A 13,064-nucleotide genomic window follows, 5' to 3' on the forward strand; every position below is an offset into this window, starting at 1 on the left:
AACCCTTGGGCTCTCGTAACTTTAGTCGCGCTAACACTTCGGTGTATTGTGACAGAGAAACTCCGGTTTCTCGTTGCGTTGATCCTTCGGGTTTGCGCAACACAGTTCACGCTGAACTTTCGGGTTTTCGTGTCCAGAGTCATTCTTTTTATGACAGAGAGTTTTTAAACTCTCGTTGTGTTGATCGTTCGCGCTTACACAACACAAGCTATCGTGAACCTTCGGGTGAGCGTAGCAGTGAGTTCTCTCACTAACCTGAGAGCTCTCGCCCGCCCGACCAAGTTGGCGCATGCAAACAAAACGACGATCATGGCGTGCGGGTTCATCCTATGGCGCGCCATATGTGCGAACATCCTGTTGCGCGCCATGCGCGCAAACCACCTACTGCGCGCGAGCAACCTTTTGCGCGCCAGGTGCGCGAACAACCTCATACGCTCCAGGAGTGCGCAATCGGGAACGGCGTGCGCACGAGCTCCCTTCCGCCTACCAACAATTCGGCGCAAGAGTGCACGACCATCTTGGCGCTCACAATCAGTTCTCTCGAGCCCCTTAGGCCTCAACAGAGACAACAGTCGTGAGCCCAGACCCTATCCCCAAGGGTAGGCCTGTGCCAATCTTGCCTGTAGGGAAGCCTCCATCAGACAAGAGGGTTAGGAAACCTGCCCAGGTTCCTAAACCCAGGGAACGGTCCTTTCCTAAGGACTTTCCCCTTAATTCCTCCGGAGCCCGTGACCCGCCATGGCTTAGCATCTTATTCAGTATAATGCGCCAAGCCATGAAGGGAGTCGTTCCCTGTTCCCAGTCCTTAGGTGATACACCTAGGATTCCCTTGTCGCTTCCTTTCTTCCCGGGGTCCTCTCCTCCCTCCGATCCTAGGAGGAGGTCAGAAGTTCCCGCACAGGCGGGTCCTTCAGGCAAGGGGAGACGGTCATCCCCTCGCAAAAGACCTCTGGAGGAGATTAGGCATGAACCTCAGTTCAAGACGCCACAGGCCAGGCCAAAGGGGGAAAGGAATAGGATTCGTCCTTCGCCCCCCAAGGAGGATAGGGTTACTCCCTATGGAGACTCCTTCCGTTCTTTACAGGTTGAGATAGTGTCTAAGGAGGCACGACCTGCGACCGGATGGGATTCACCCCGTACGGCAGTGGACTTACATTCCACCCGTAAGCCAACGGAGTCCTCTAGGCCCTTGGGGACAGAGGACCTCCGGCCTTGTGGGAGGGAAACGAAGGATTTGTTCACCATCCCCAAATCCTCGGCCAGGCTTCCTTCCTCACTGCCTCCCAGGCAGCTGGAAGCGAGCACCTCCCCGGTAGTTTCCCTATCCCCAGTCTATACAGTTGACGACCTCGACCCACTCCGGGCTCCTATGGATTAGAGCTCGGACGTGGAAGGGCAGAGCGATCTCGAGGACGGCGCTCTGCCAGCAACCGCTAGCCCTAAGCTTACAGAGGATGAGAGGAAGGAGTTGGAACACGCCTTCTGGCAGGTCCTAGCCTGCATCCGTTCCATTAATGGACTTCCAGATCCATCGGCAGCCCCTCTAGATGTGAAAGGAACGGTCCTTGACCAGATTTATGGCACTCAGAAACCTCATAGGACCAGTGCAGCTTTGCCCTGGTCAAAGGGGTTGAAGAGTGCCAAGCAGAAGACAGTGTCCCAGGCAATTGGGTCCACCTCTTCTTTCCGCTCCAACTCGTCCTCCAAGCTCCTACCTCCTCCGTATGTGTTTCAGAGGAGGTACTATGAGATCCTCGGGGAATCTCTTCCAACGCTGCCTCTCGACCACTCTATAGAGGCACTCTCGAAGGCCACCCCCTTCGAGAAACTTATGGGACTTTCAGTCTCCTTTTCGGCCTCTGAAATCCTAAACCAGGAAAAGGTGGCGAAGTACGCCATGCAGGCTATTTCATAGCTGGATTTCTGGTTAGGGTCCTTAGGACAACTGATGCGGTCTAAAGACCTGTCTCGGGAGTCCTCCAGGAAGTCTTTGGAGACTTTCCTATTGTCTGGCACTCAGGCCATCGAGTTCCTCTCCCATCAGGTAGTGAACCTTTGGGCCAACACTATCCTGAAGAGGAGAGATGCCGTCATAGGCAAGCTCTATAGACATCTCCCTCAGGCCGAAGTAGCGAGTCTGAGAAATGCTCCTTTCGAGGGCAATTGTTTGTTCCATCCCGAGGACGTCGAGCAGGTGGCAGAGAGGTGGAGGAAGTCCAGTCAGGACTCCCTCATCCAAAAGGTCTTAACAGCTAAACCTTCCCCCTCTCAGCCACAGCGGAAAGCACAGCAAAACCCGCAGCCGAAAAGGGCTAGAGACCCAAAACAGCAGGGTTAAAAGGATGCAAAGCAGGCCTTTCACAGCAAAAAGTCCTTCCGTGGAGGAAAGGGTAAGAAGGGATCTGGCCGAGGCCGGTCCCAATAAGACAGGCAATCCTCCCATTTGCCCTCCTGTGGGGGGGATGCCTGCAAAGCCGCTGACAGAGGTGGCTTCACCACGGGGCCGAACCCTGGACGGTCGAGGTGATTCGTTCAGGGTATCGTATCCCGTTCACGCTCTCTCTCCCTCCACTGACTCGAGTGCCGATTCCATCGAACTCCTGTGCGAAGGGATCCGCACGGGAGTTTGCCCTCAGGGCAGAAGTCCAGTCCATGTTGGTGAAGGACACTCTTCAGGAGGTCCTCGACGGGTCCCCAGGCTTCTACAGTCGACTCTTTCTTGTGGAAAAGACGTCTGGAGGCTGGAGATCAGTCATCGACCTCTCGGCCCTGAATAGGTTTGTCAAACAGACACCTTTCGGGATGGAGACGGCCGACACAGTCAGACAAGCGATAAGACCCCAGGACTTCATGTGCACTCTAGATCTGAAGGACGCATACTTCCAGATCCCAATTCACCCGTCTTCCAGGAAGTATCTGAGATTAATTTTCAATTGGAAGCATTACCAGTTCAGGGTACTGTGTTTCGGTCTTTCCACAACACCCCAGGTATTCACGAGAGTATTCGCCCTAATTTCATCTTGGGCTCACAGAGTCGGCATCCGTCTCCTAAGATACTTGGACGACTGGCTGATTCTGGCAGACTCGGAGGCGGCCCTTCTCCGCCACTGAGACGAGCTTCTAAGGTTTTGCCAGGATCTGGGGATCGTGGTAAACCTCGAGAAGTCTCAACTGCTCCCCTCTCAAGAACTGGGATACCTAGGCATGCAATTAGACACCCTAAGGTACAAAACTTTTCCATCAGACGAAAGGATCCAGAGACTGAGGGAGATAGCGTAGGTTTTCTTCAGTTGGGAAGAGCTCCCAGTGCAGTATTGGCTTCGCCTTCTCGGTCACCTCTCCTCCCTGACCCGACTGATCCCCAACAGTCGACTCAGGATGAGATCCCTCCAGTGGCGACTAAAATCCCAGTGGAACCAACACTCCGATTCCCGGGATCACCTAGTCCGCATAGGGCTAGAGGAACAGTCGGACCTCAAGTGGTGGCTGGCGGAGCCGAACCTCTGTAAAGGGGTCGATCTTCTCATCTCTTCCCCGGAATTGATGCTTTTTTCGGATGCATCAAAAGAAGGGTGGGGGGGCTCACGTGCTGCACCATTACATCTCCGGCCAATGTTCCGAATCAGAAAGGTACCAGCACATAAATCTCTTAGAGATGAGGACAGCCTTTCTGGCCCTCAAAGAGTTCCACCAGATCCTGGCGGGGCACTCCGTTGTGCTGATGAGCGACATCACCACGGTAGTAGCTTATCTAAACAAGCAGGGCGGTACCTTTTCACAGCAGCTGTGCCATCTTGCAGTAGAGATACTCAGATGGGCAGAGGACAACTCGGTGACTCTCATCAGCTCGCTTCATTCCGGGCAAGAGGAATGTGCTAGCAGACAAGCTGAGTAGAGCGACTCAGATAGTTGGCACCGAGTGGTCTTTGAATCCTCTGTTAGCCAACAAAGTCCTGACTTTGTGGGGTTCCCTGACGGTGGATCTGTTCACAACGGCCCTGAATTTCAGGCTCCCGTTGTACTGCTCCCCAGTCCCAGATCCCCAAGCTCTTTGGCAAGATGCTTTCCAACAACGGTGGATAAACCTGGATGCTTACGCGTTGCCCCCGTTCTGTCTGATGAGAAAGGTCCTCAACCAGGTATGAGCAAGCAACAACTTGCAAATGACCCTCATAGCTCCGCTATGGCATCACGCAGAATGGTTCCCGGACCTTCTGCATCTCCTCACGGAGATCCTGAGGGAGCTTCCTCCACAACACGACATCCTCAAACAACCACATGCCGACATCTTCCACAAAACCGTAGCCTCGCTTCGACTTCACGCCTGCAGACTATCCAGCACCTCCTCACACAGAGAGGCTTTTCGCAACCGGTTGCGAAAAGAGTGGCTGGACACCTCGGGAGATCCACAGAGGCAGTCTACCAGGCGAAGTGGTCAGTTTTCTGTGGCTGGTGTCGTGGAAGGGGTATCTCTCCCCTTGATGCCTCTGTTCCAACTATAGCGGAGTTTCTTGTATACCTTTGGGAAGAAATGCTCCTCTCGGTCTCGGCAGTCAAAGGCTACCGCTCAGCCTTGAGTCTCGCCTTTAGACTGAAAGGAGTCGATATTTCCTCCTCGGAACTTTCTTTGCTCATACGCAGTTACGAGCCTACTTGTCCCCAGGCAGAGCTAAGACCTCCCCCTTGGAACGTGGTTCGGGTCCTTAGGCTCTGAAGGGCTTCCCCTATGAACCACTACGCCAGGCCTTAGATCGCCACCTAACGTGGAAGACGGTGTTCCTGCTTGCTCTGGCTTCGGCCAAGAGAGTTAGCGAACTTCATGGTCTATCTGTTGATGTCTCCCACTCTAGGAGATGGGAGGAAGTAATCCTCAACTACATCCCTGAGTTTGTAGCTAAGACTCAAAATCCGGGTGTGCCTGACTCCAGGTTCGTCCCATTTCGGATAGAGAGTCTTCGTTCTGTAACCGAAGATCCAGACCAACTGTTACTATGTCCGGTAAGGAGTCTGAGGTGTTACTTAAAAAGAACAGCAAAAGCTCGCCCCCGTGAACGAGCACTTTTTGTCAGCACGGGGAAGGTCAAGAGGAGGGTCACGAGGAATACTATTTCCTCCTGGATAAGGAAAGTAATGGAATACGCACTATATCCAGATCCTCCGCTGTCCAACCGACCCAGAGCTCATGACGTCAGAGGCATTGCAATGTCTCTGGCGTTCAAGAAGAATTTTTCTGTGGCACAGGTATAGCAAGCGGGCATGTGGAAGCGTCAGACGACCTTCACAGCCCACTATCAGAAAGACGTAACCCACAGGAGCATGGAAACCTTCTCCATTGGTCCTGTGGTGGCCGCACAACAAGTGATCTAATGCCTCGGGCTCCTTGATGGACAAGTAGCAGAGGGTTGAGGGTTGAGGTTACCCGGGTTAGTCTAGGGTGAATGAAAAGAATGTCTGGCTCACTTCTTTCTTTCTCCTTCTCCCCCACTGGGGAAATAGCTCTGCAAGACCAAAGCATAGCTGACCTCACCCCTCTGCAGGTAAGAATCATTTCCCTTGTGCATCCTGAGTATGAATGAATACTTTGTTACGTTACCAATACCTCTTGAGGGAAGGTATTGGATATGTCTTAGAATCCTCGAGTTCCTACTTAAAGACAAGCCACCAGTCTCTCTCACACAAGCTTCTGCAGGTCGCTATCAGTGAGTTACCTTGTAACTACTTTGATTTTAGTGAGGGTAGGGTTCCTACTAATTAGATAAAAAACCAATTAGAATGAACCCCGGGTCATGACCAAGGCCAAATGGTAGAACTTCCTCCCTCCTTAGAGTAAGTCACCTTATAAATAGTGAAGGTTTGTATCTGTGTCGGAACAAATAACTAATTTGGAAATAATTTGTATTTTTCCTAGTATAGAAACCTGGAGCTATTTATACAATTTGGCCCGCCACCCTGTCCCCCTAGAAGTCCTGCCAGAAAAGAAAAGTGGTTACTCAACTGACAGGTGTGAGTGAGCGGGGTAGCTAGTCTACCCCAACCCCCTCCCGCTAACTAGTGGATGGGGTAGTTATCCCTCACTAAAATTGTCTTGGCTGGTTTTCAGCATTGCCGAAAGTCCATCCATCCATCCATATACCAAAGGCACTTCCCCCAATTTTGGGGGGTAGCCGACATCAACAAAGAAACAAAACAAAAAAGGGGACCTCTACTCTCTATGTTCCTCCAGCCTAACCAGGGACTCAGCCGAGTTCAGCTGGTACTGCTAGGGTGCCACAGCCCAACCTCCCACATTTTCCACCACAGATGAAGCTTCATACTGCTGAATCCCCTACTGCTGCTACCTCCGCGGTCATCTAAGGCACCGGAGGAAGCAGCAGGGCCTACCGGAACTGCGTCACAATCGCTCGCCATTCATTCCTATTTCTAGCACGCTCTCTTGCCTCTCTCACATCTATCATCCTATCACCCAGAGCTTTCTTCACACCATCCATCCACCCAAACCTTGGCCTTCCTCTTGTACTTCTCCCATCAACTCTTGCATTCATCACCTTCTTTAGCAGTCAGCCATTTTCCATTCTCTCAACATGGCCAAACCACCTCAACACATTCATATCCACTGTAGCCGCTAACTCATTTCTTACACCCGTTCTCACCCTCACCACTTTGTTCCTAACCCTATCTACTCGAGATACACCAGCCATACTCCTTAGACACTTCATCTCAAACACATTCAATTTTTGTCTCTCCGTCACTTTCATTCGCCACAACTCCGATCCATACATCACAGTTGGTACAATCACTTTCTCATATAGAACTCTCTTTACATTCATGCCGAAAGTAATACCCTATAAATAGCTCCAGCTTTGTATGTTAGGAAAAATACAAATTATTTCCAAATTTGTTATATTTATTTATATTTAAAAGTGTATAAAACATTTTAGCTCAGTTTCAGTGTACCATAGAAAAGTCATGGAAGAAAAATAGGAGTTTTTAATAGCAAAACGTACTCATTGTATTTCAGGTCATAACTTTAAGATTAACCTTAGACTCTTCCAGATCCTGATATGGCAACACTCGTTCATTTTCCCTCTTCTCTTCCAGGTAGTAACCATTAGGTGTTGCAAGACGAAAGGTCAATGTAGACTTAAATGCGTCGTGGTCAGTGATGGTGGCGGGAACAAGACCTGTTTCCTCATCTACATTGCGGACTTCCTTTTTGAATATTGCAATGGTAAGTCATATCTCTCTCTCTCTCTCTCTCTCTCTCTCTCTCTCTCTCTCTCTCTCTCTCTCTCTCTCTCTCTCTCTCTCTCTCTCTCTTTAGCCTTCTACCTGACCCCGTTCTTGCTGCCTTTCTTCCACCTTAACTATCACTCTACTTACAATGTTTTCTCCCAGTTGGACCTTGACACTGAAGGGCTTTCCTGGCCCCAACACCCAACTCTTATGAAGGAGGAATAAATTTTACAAGATATGTTTTTTATATTTGTAGCCATAAATATTATTATTATTATAATCTAAGACAAATAAAACTGTGTTTAGATTTATTCAAGTGAATTATTGTAGAAATAAAATTTTTGAGTTTAAAAAGAAATGACAGAATAAGAATCTTTTTAATCGCTTGTTTCTCGAACTAATCGACCTTCGTCTCCCGCAGGTGTTTGACAACTGCGCCGTCACCGTTATGATTTCGGTGGAACCGTATACGCTCGGACTTGGGATACAGCCGTCCAGGAGGATAAAGATAGACCGAGAACACTCAGTTACCCCAAGACGACGCCTTCTTGATCTATCTCTCGATGTTCTCGCCTACTTTCTCGCTTCGAAAATGTTAAGGAGAAGGTGAGTGACGATCCTTGCTCTTCGTAGCTGCCTAGTGTCATCTGTGTACTTTGTAGGGTACACTGTAAGCATTGCTAAATGGTTTCAGCTTCTTCTTTGTCCACTTTTTAACTGTCTACTCTATCTCCGTTCCAAATTTCTGTCTTTCATTTTTCTGTCCAACTTCTTCGATGTTCATACACAAATACAAATTATCATCAAACGAGGTAGTTATAATTGCCCGCAGGCGGCGGGGAAGACCCACTCGCGTGTGGGTCTGCTCAACACTCGCTTGAGATTCAGTTTGTTTAAATCTTTTAGCTTTTTCTTGATAAAAGGAAAATACAAAAGAAATGATTTTCTGGGTAAGACAAAAATGTGCGATATATTTTTGTGTTAATCTAACATATTAATTTCATCGTCCTTGTTCAGTATTGTATACAATATTGTGTTTGTATCTCAGGATTAAGAAAAATAGAACCATAAAGGTAAACAGGTTAACTTGAGAGACGATATAGATTCTTATACAGTTGATGAAAAAGGTTAAGAATTTTCTGATTATGTCTTTAATTTATATAGGACATATCTGTTTTGACGTTGTTACTGTTTTCAGAATGTTTTATTGTTAATTTGCTCTCATCATTTATCTATTTCCTTTCCTCACTGGGCTGTTTTTCCCTATTGGAGCCCTTGGGCTTATAGCATCTTGCTTTTCCAACAAGGGTTGTAGCTTGGCTAATAATAATAGTAATAGTACATGTAATAATAGTGTTTAGAACATATATAAGAAACATGTAACTCACCTCTATAAGGCAAAAATCCACTACATGATTCTGGCGTGTTCTAACCAGCAGGGGACGCATTTTCACACCTTCACATCTTGCAGTAGAGATACCGAGATGATTGAGATACTCTCAATACCACCATCGGCTCTCTCATTCCAGGCAGAGGAATGTTCTCTCCAACCATCCGAGCAGAGCCTCGTAGAGAGAGTGTACCTGGGGGTCTTTGGCCTTGAGTAACCAGCAAGTCCTGGTCTGGGGGACCTGATCGCAACAGCTTGGAACCTCAAGCTTCCGCTGTTCTTTCCCCCAGTCTCAGATCCCGAGACTCTGGCAAGATGCATTCCGGTGATGGTGGGACAACTTCGACGCCTGCGTCTTCCCTCCTTTTTGTCTGTGGAGAATGGGTCTCAACAAGACCAGGTTGTCTGTCAACCTTTCAATGGGAGAGCTCCACTGGGACTATGCGCAGAACGGTTTCTGGACCCTCTGCATCCCCTGACGGAACTCCCAGGAGAGCTTCTCCCACGGCACAGACTACTCAAACAACCACACTGCAACATCTTTCACGAACCGGGGCGCCGCTTCGGCTTCAGGCCTGGAGACACTACGCCCCCTCCTCAAGAAGAGACAACCCGCTACAGTCGCGGGACGGAGGTAGCGTCATCTGCGATAGTCATCCGCAGGGGTCTTCCTGGCGAAGTGAAGAGTCTTCGGTGGTTGGTGCCGTGGGAGATATACCTCTTCCCCTGAGGCCTCTTCTCCAGCAATAACGGTGTTATTGCCGTTCGGCGGGAGGAAACTTCTTTCCGCTCTCGGCAATGAAGCCTGTCGCTCAGCCTTTCCCTGACCTTCAGGGTTAAAGGAATAACTTTTTCCTGCCCGCTGGATCTTTCCTCGCTCATGCGAAGCTACGATCGTCCCTGCCCTAGTCGGAGGAAGACCTCCAACTTGGAGCATGGCTCGGACTTTTTAGTCCCTTAAGAGATCTTCTCAAGACCCTTTACGACAGGCCTCGGATTGTATTCCGTCTTGGGTCTCCTGCTCACTCTGGCCGCGGCCAGTGTGTAAGCAATCTTCTTGGTCTCGTACGACTCCGCCCTTTCTAAGGAAGACGGGAAGGCAACATTCAGGTTCGCTCCTGAGTTGTTGGCTAGACTCAGAATCTTGGGGTCCCGGCCCTTCGGTCCAATTCCTTCAAGATTTCGAGTCTCCATTCTGTATCTGATGTCCCAAAACCTTCTCTTTCTTGCCAGTAAAGGAATCGAGAGGTTAGCTTTGGGAACAGGTGCAGTTTGTCCTCAGTTGCAGCCGATCTGGGAGCACAAGGAGGACACGGGGGACTCAAGGACATTCATCTCGACCTGTCTCCAGACCCTCCCCCGTCACGTCGCCCTACAGCACGATGTTGGATACATCGCAACGTCCCTCGCCTTCGAGTAATACTACTCTGTGACGCAGGTGCTACAAGCTGGAGTCTGGAAGCGTCTAATGACCTTCGCAGCCCGCTTCCTGCAGGGCATGACCCACAGGAGTTTCGATACGTTTTCTATCGCTCTGTGATGGCTACACAACAGCTGGTCTAACCTCAGGCTCCTTTTTTGGACAGGTAGCAGAAGGTTGAGGGCATTGTTATCAGGTTTTAGTCTGCATGAACGAAAGAAGTATGTCTGGCCCTTATTTCTTTCTTCATCACCCCCTCTACGGGGAAGCAGCATCCTGGTCTTTGCATAGCTGACCTCGAACCTCTGCAGGTAAACCATGCTTCCTTGTGTTCCGAGTATTAAGTTAATACTGTCGCGTCCCCCATACCCTGACGAGGTGGTATTGGGAACGTCCTAACCCAGAGTTCCTTCTGGAACTCCAGGTCAACTGCCTAGGATGGGTCACACTTTTTCCTTCACACACAAGCTTATGTAGGCCACACGGTTCCTTGCGGAGCAAGGAACTTGTGAGGTGCAGGGACTCCTTTTCTCGAGTGCGACTCACTCGGATTCTGAGTCCCCGGGTAAAGCCAAAGCCAGTATGCCTGGGAACTTTCCACCCTACTTAAGGGGTAAGTCACCCAATGTAAATAGCGTGGTTTGTAATTTGGTTACGGAACAAATGACAAATTCGAAGATAATTTGTATTTTTCCTAACCATACAAACCTTAGCTATTTACACATATTTGCCCGCCAGCCCTGTCCCCCAAGACAAGTCCTACCTCTAAGTGAAAGTGAGCATTCACCTGTGTGTGAGGGGGGGAGGGGTAGCTAGCTACCACTCCCCTACCCCCCTGCTAACTAGCGCGGGGGTAATACACCCTCGTTAAATTCTAATGGCTCGCCATTTCAGCTGCGCTAAAAGGTAAACCCAATGTAAATAGCTAAGGTTTGTATGGTTAGGAAAAATACAAATTATCTTCGAATTTGTCATATTAACACTTGGATACCTACAAGTACATCTAAATATTAAAAGGAATACTCTGTTATACATGTATACGTATAGACTTTGTCTAAGCAATTAGTTGTTTCGTGAAAAAATGTCACATTTAAATGATAGGATTTGCCCAGCGGTGTTCCTCTCCTGATGGTGAATGAAGACGAAAATCGAAAGCAATGCAAACTTTAGAAAAGTGAATAACTCTCAAGATTAATTCTTCCTAGAGTTTAGAATGATGCAGTTAGGCTTTAATGAATGATGAGGATATTATTCAAAAGTTCAGTAATGTATAATTGCTTCTATTATCTGTATTGTCTTGAGATATTCTTAAAAGGATGACTAAAATATTTAACTTTCTTTTTCAGATTATCGACGTCAGTACGAAGTACAGTAGAAGACTTAACAATATCACTGAAGATATATCTGGGGTATAGACGAATCCATAGACGATTTCATCAAGAATCAAGAGAGCATCGATAATTACACCTTTTCTTAATTTCGTTTCAGTGAAGTCTTGGGTTTTTTATTCGAATAAGAATAGATGTATTTTAGGTCCAAATGAAAGAATTGAATAATGCAAAATGTAAGAAAAAAACTCAATTTTGCTAATTAACAATTGAGTTTATTCTAGAGAGCTTGTGAATATATACACATACACGTAAGGTAGAATGTCTCGTGGAATTGTGGAAGATCTGAATAAGAGAATCTCTGAAATATATGAAAGGTTTATGTAAAATTTATTTCGTTCTTTCATATTTACATTCTATGAATATTGTTTGTTGAAATTTATTTATTTATTTATTATTTATAGAAATGTACAGAGATGTCAGCGAGCTTAAAGATTTTTATATATAAGGAATAACGTTTTTATTTTGTGTTAAGTACTGTAGTATATATTTGAAATTCAAGATATTTTGCATTGGCAAGATGTTGAAGTTAATTCAAAAGTAGATTTATAGTTGAATTAGGTACAACATCCAACTCAGAAGAAGGTTCAGGTCCGATTCAGCTTCTAGAGAAAAGCGTCTTAGGAGGAGTTTCGCTTAATTCCGTCTGTTTTGTCGTTTCTATAAAGTAAATGTTAATTTCTCATTACTCGCAAGAAGCGTTTTATCGTCACTTTTGTTTATACTCGGACTCTCCGTTTTAACTTTGAGACGTCAGTGAATTGCAAACGGTTATTCCTAAATTAGTCATGAAGAAATACATACATTTCTTTCGTTTGATCTATTGAGCAGTTTTTTCTCAAATTTTGTCTTTCAAAATAATAATAATAATGATTAAAATAATAGAAATATTCAAAATGATAATATAAATAAAGATATTTGAAATAATTGAAATTATAATAATAATAACTGAAATAATAGTAATAATAATTAATATATTAGAATAATAATTTAAAGAATAATTAAAATGGTAATATTTTTTTTTGATTAAAGTAATTGAAATAATAGTTGAATAATTAGAATAATGATAATAATATTTAAAACAGCTAATATTATAATAATCGAAATAATGAAAATACATATAAAGAATTCAATATCAGATTTATTAAAGAAATAAAAGTAATATAACAACACAAGAAGTAAAACAATTGAGAATATTTTGTATGAAAAAAGAAAGTCTTAAGACGGATAAAATATTTTTTTTTTACAATTTTGATTAAGTTCACTTATTGTTTTACTTGCCGGGTTTAAAAGGACACCCAATTAGAGTTTATTTATTGTTTAAAACAGTGTATTCCTTTTTTAAAACAGTTTAGTTCTTGTTTAAAACAGTCTTAATTATTTTTTTCAGTGCCAAGTGTTTCAAAATCACTCTTGTAGACGCTGTGTTAATTCTAGTACAACGTGAAAGGTTCAACATTCTTGGTATTACACACACGGTTATACATATCGACATCACAGTCCTGTAAAGAATACTCTGCCTGTATTGGCAGAATTCCATTGCATTTAATTATATTTATATTAATGGTGATATTATAATGTGTACATTCAGATTTTGTAGTCCATTATAGCCAACTTCTTGAGTTAACTAGAT

General features: G+C 45.9%; 1 long non-coding RNA gene across 2 annotated transcripts in view; it reads left to right on the forward strand.

Annotated features, from left to right (window-relative positions):
* LOC137637766 (uncharacterized) overlaps positions 1 to 12,282 on the forward strand; it is a 52,826-nt gene extending 40,544 nt beyond the window's left edge. The window contains exons 3-5 of one of the 2 annotated variants that reach the window (XR_011043791.1): positions 7,099 to 7,228; positions 7,655 to 7,839; positions 11,390 to 12,282. This is a non-coding gene — a long non-coding RNA (uncharacterized lncRNA). The remainder of the gene's footprint in view (positions 1 to 7,098; positions 7,229 to 7,654; positions 7,840 to 11,389) is intronic. The other variant, XR_011043792.1, reaches the window with a different exon arrangement.
* The last annotated feature ends 782 nt before the right edge of the window (positions 12,283 to 13,064 follow it).

Source organism: Palaemon carinicauda, chromosome 3 (assembly GCF_036898095.1).
Source record: "Palaemon carinicauda isolate YSFRI2023 chromosome 3, ASM3689809v2, whole genome shotgun sequence".
Classification (NCBI taxonomy): domain Eukaryota; kingdom Metazoa; phylum Arthropoda; class Malacostraca; order Decapoda; family Palaemonidae; genus Palaemon; species Palaemon carinicauda.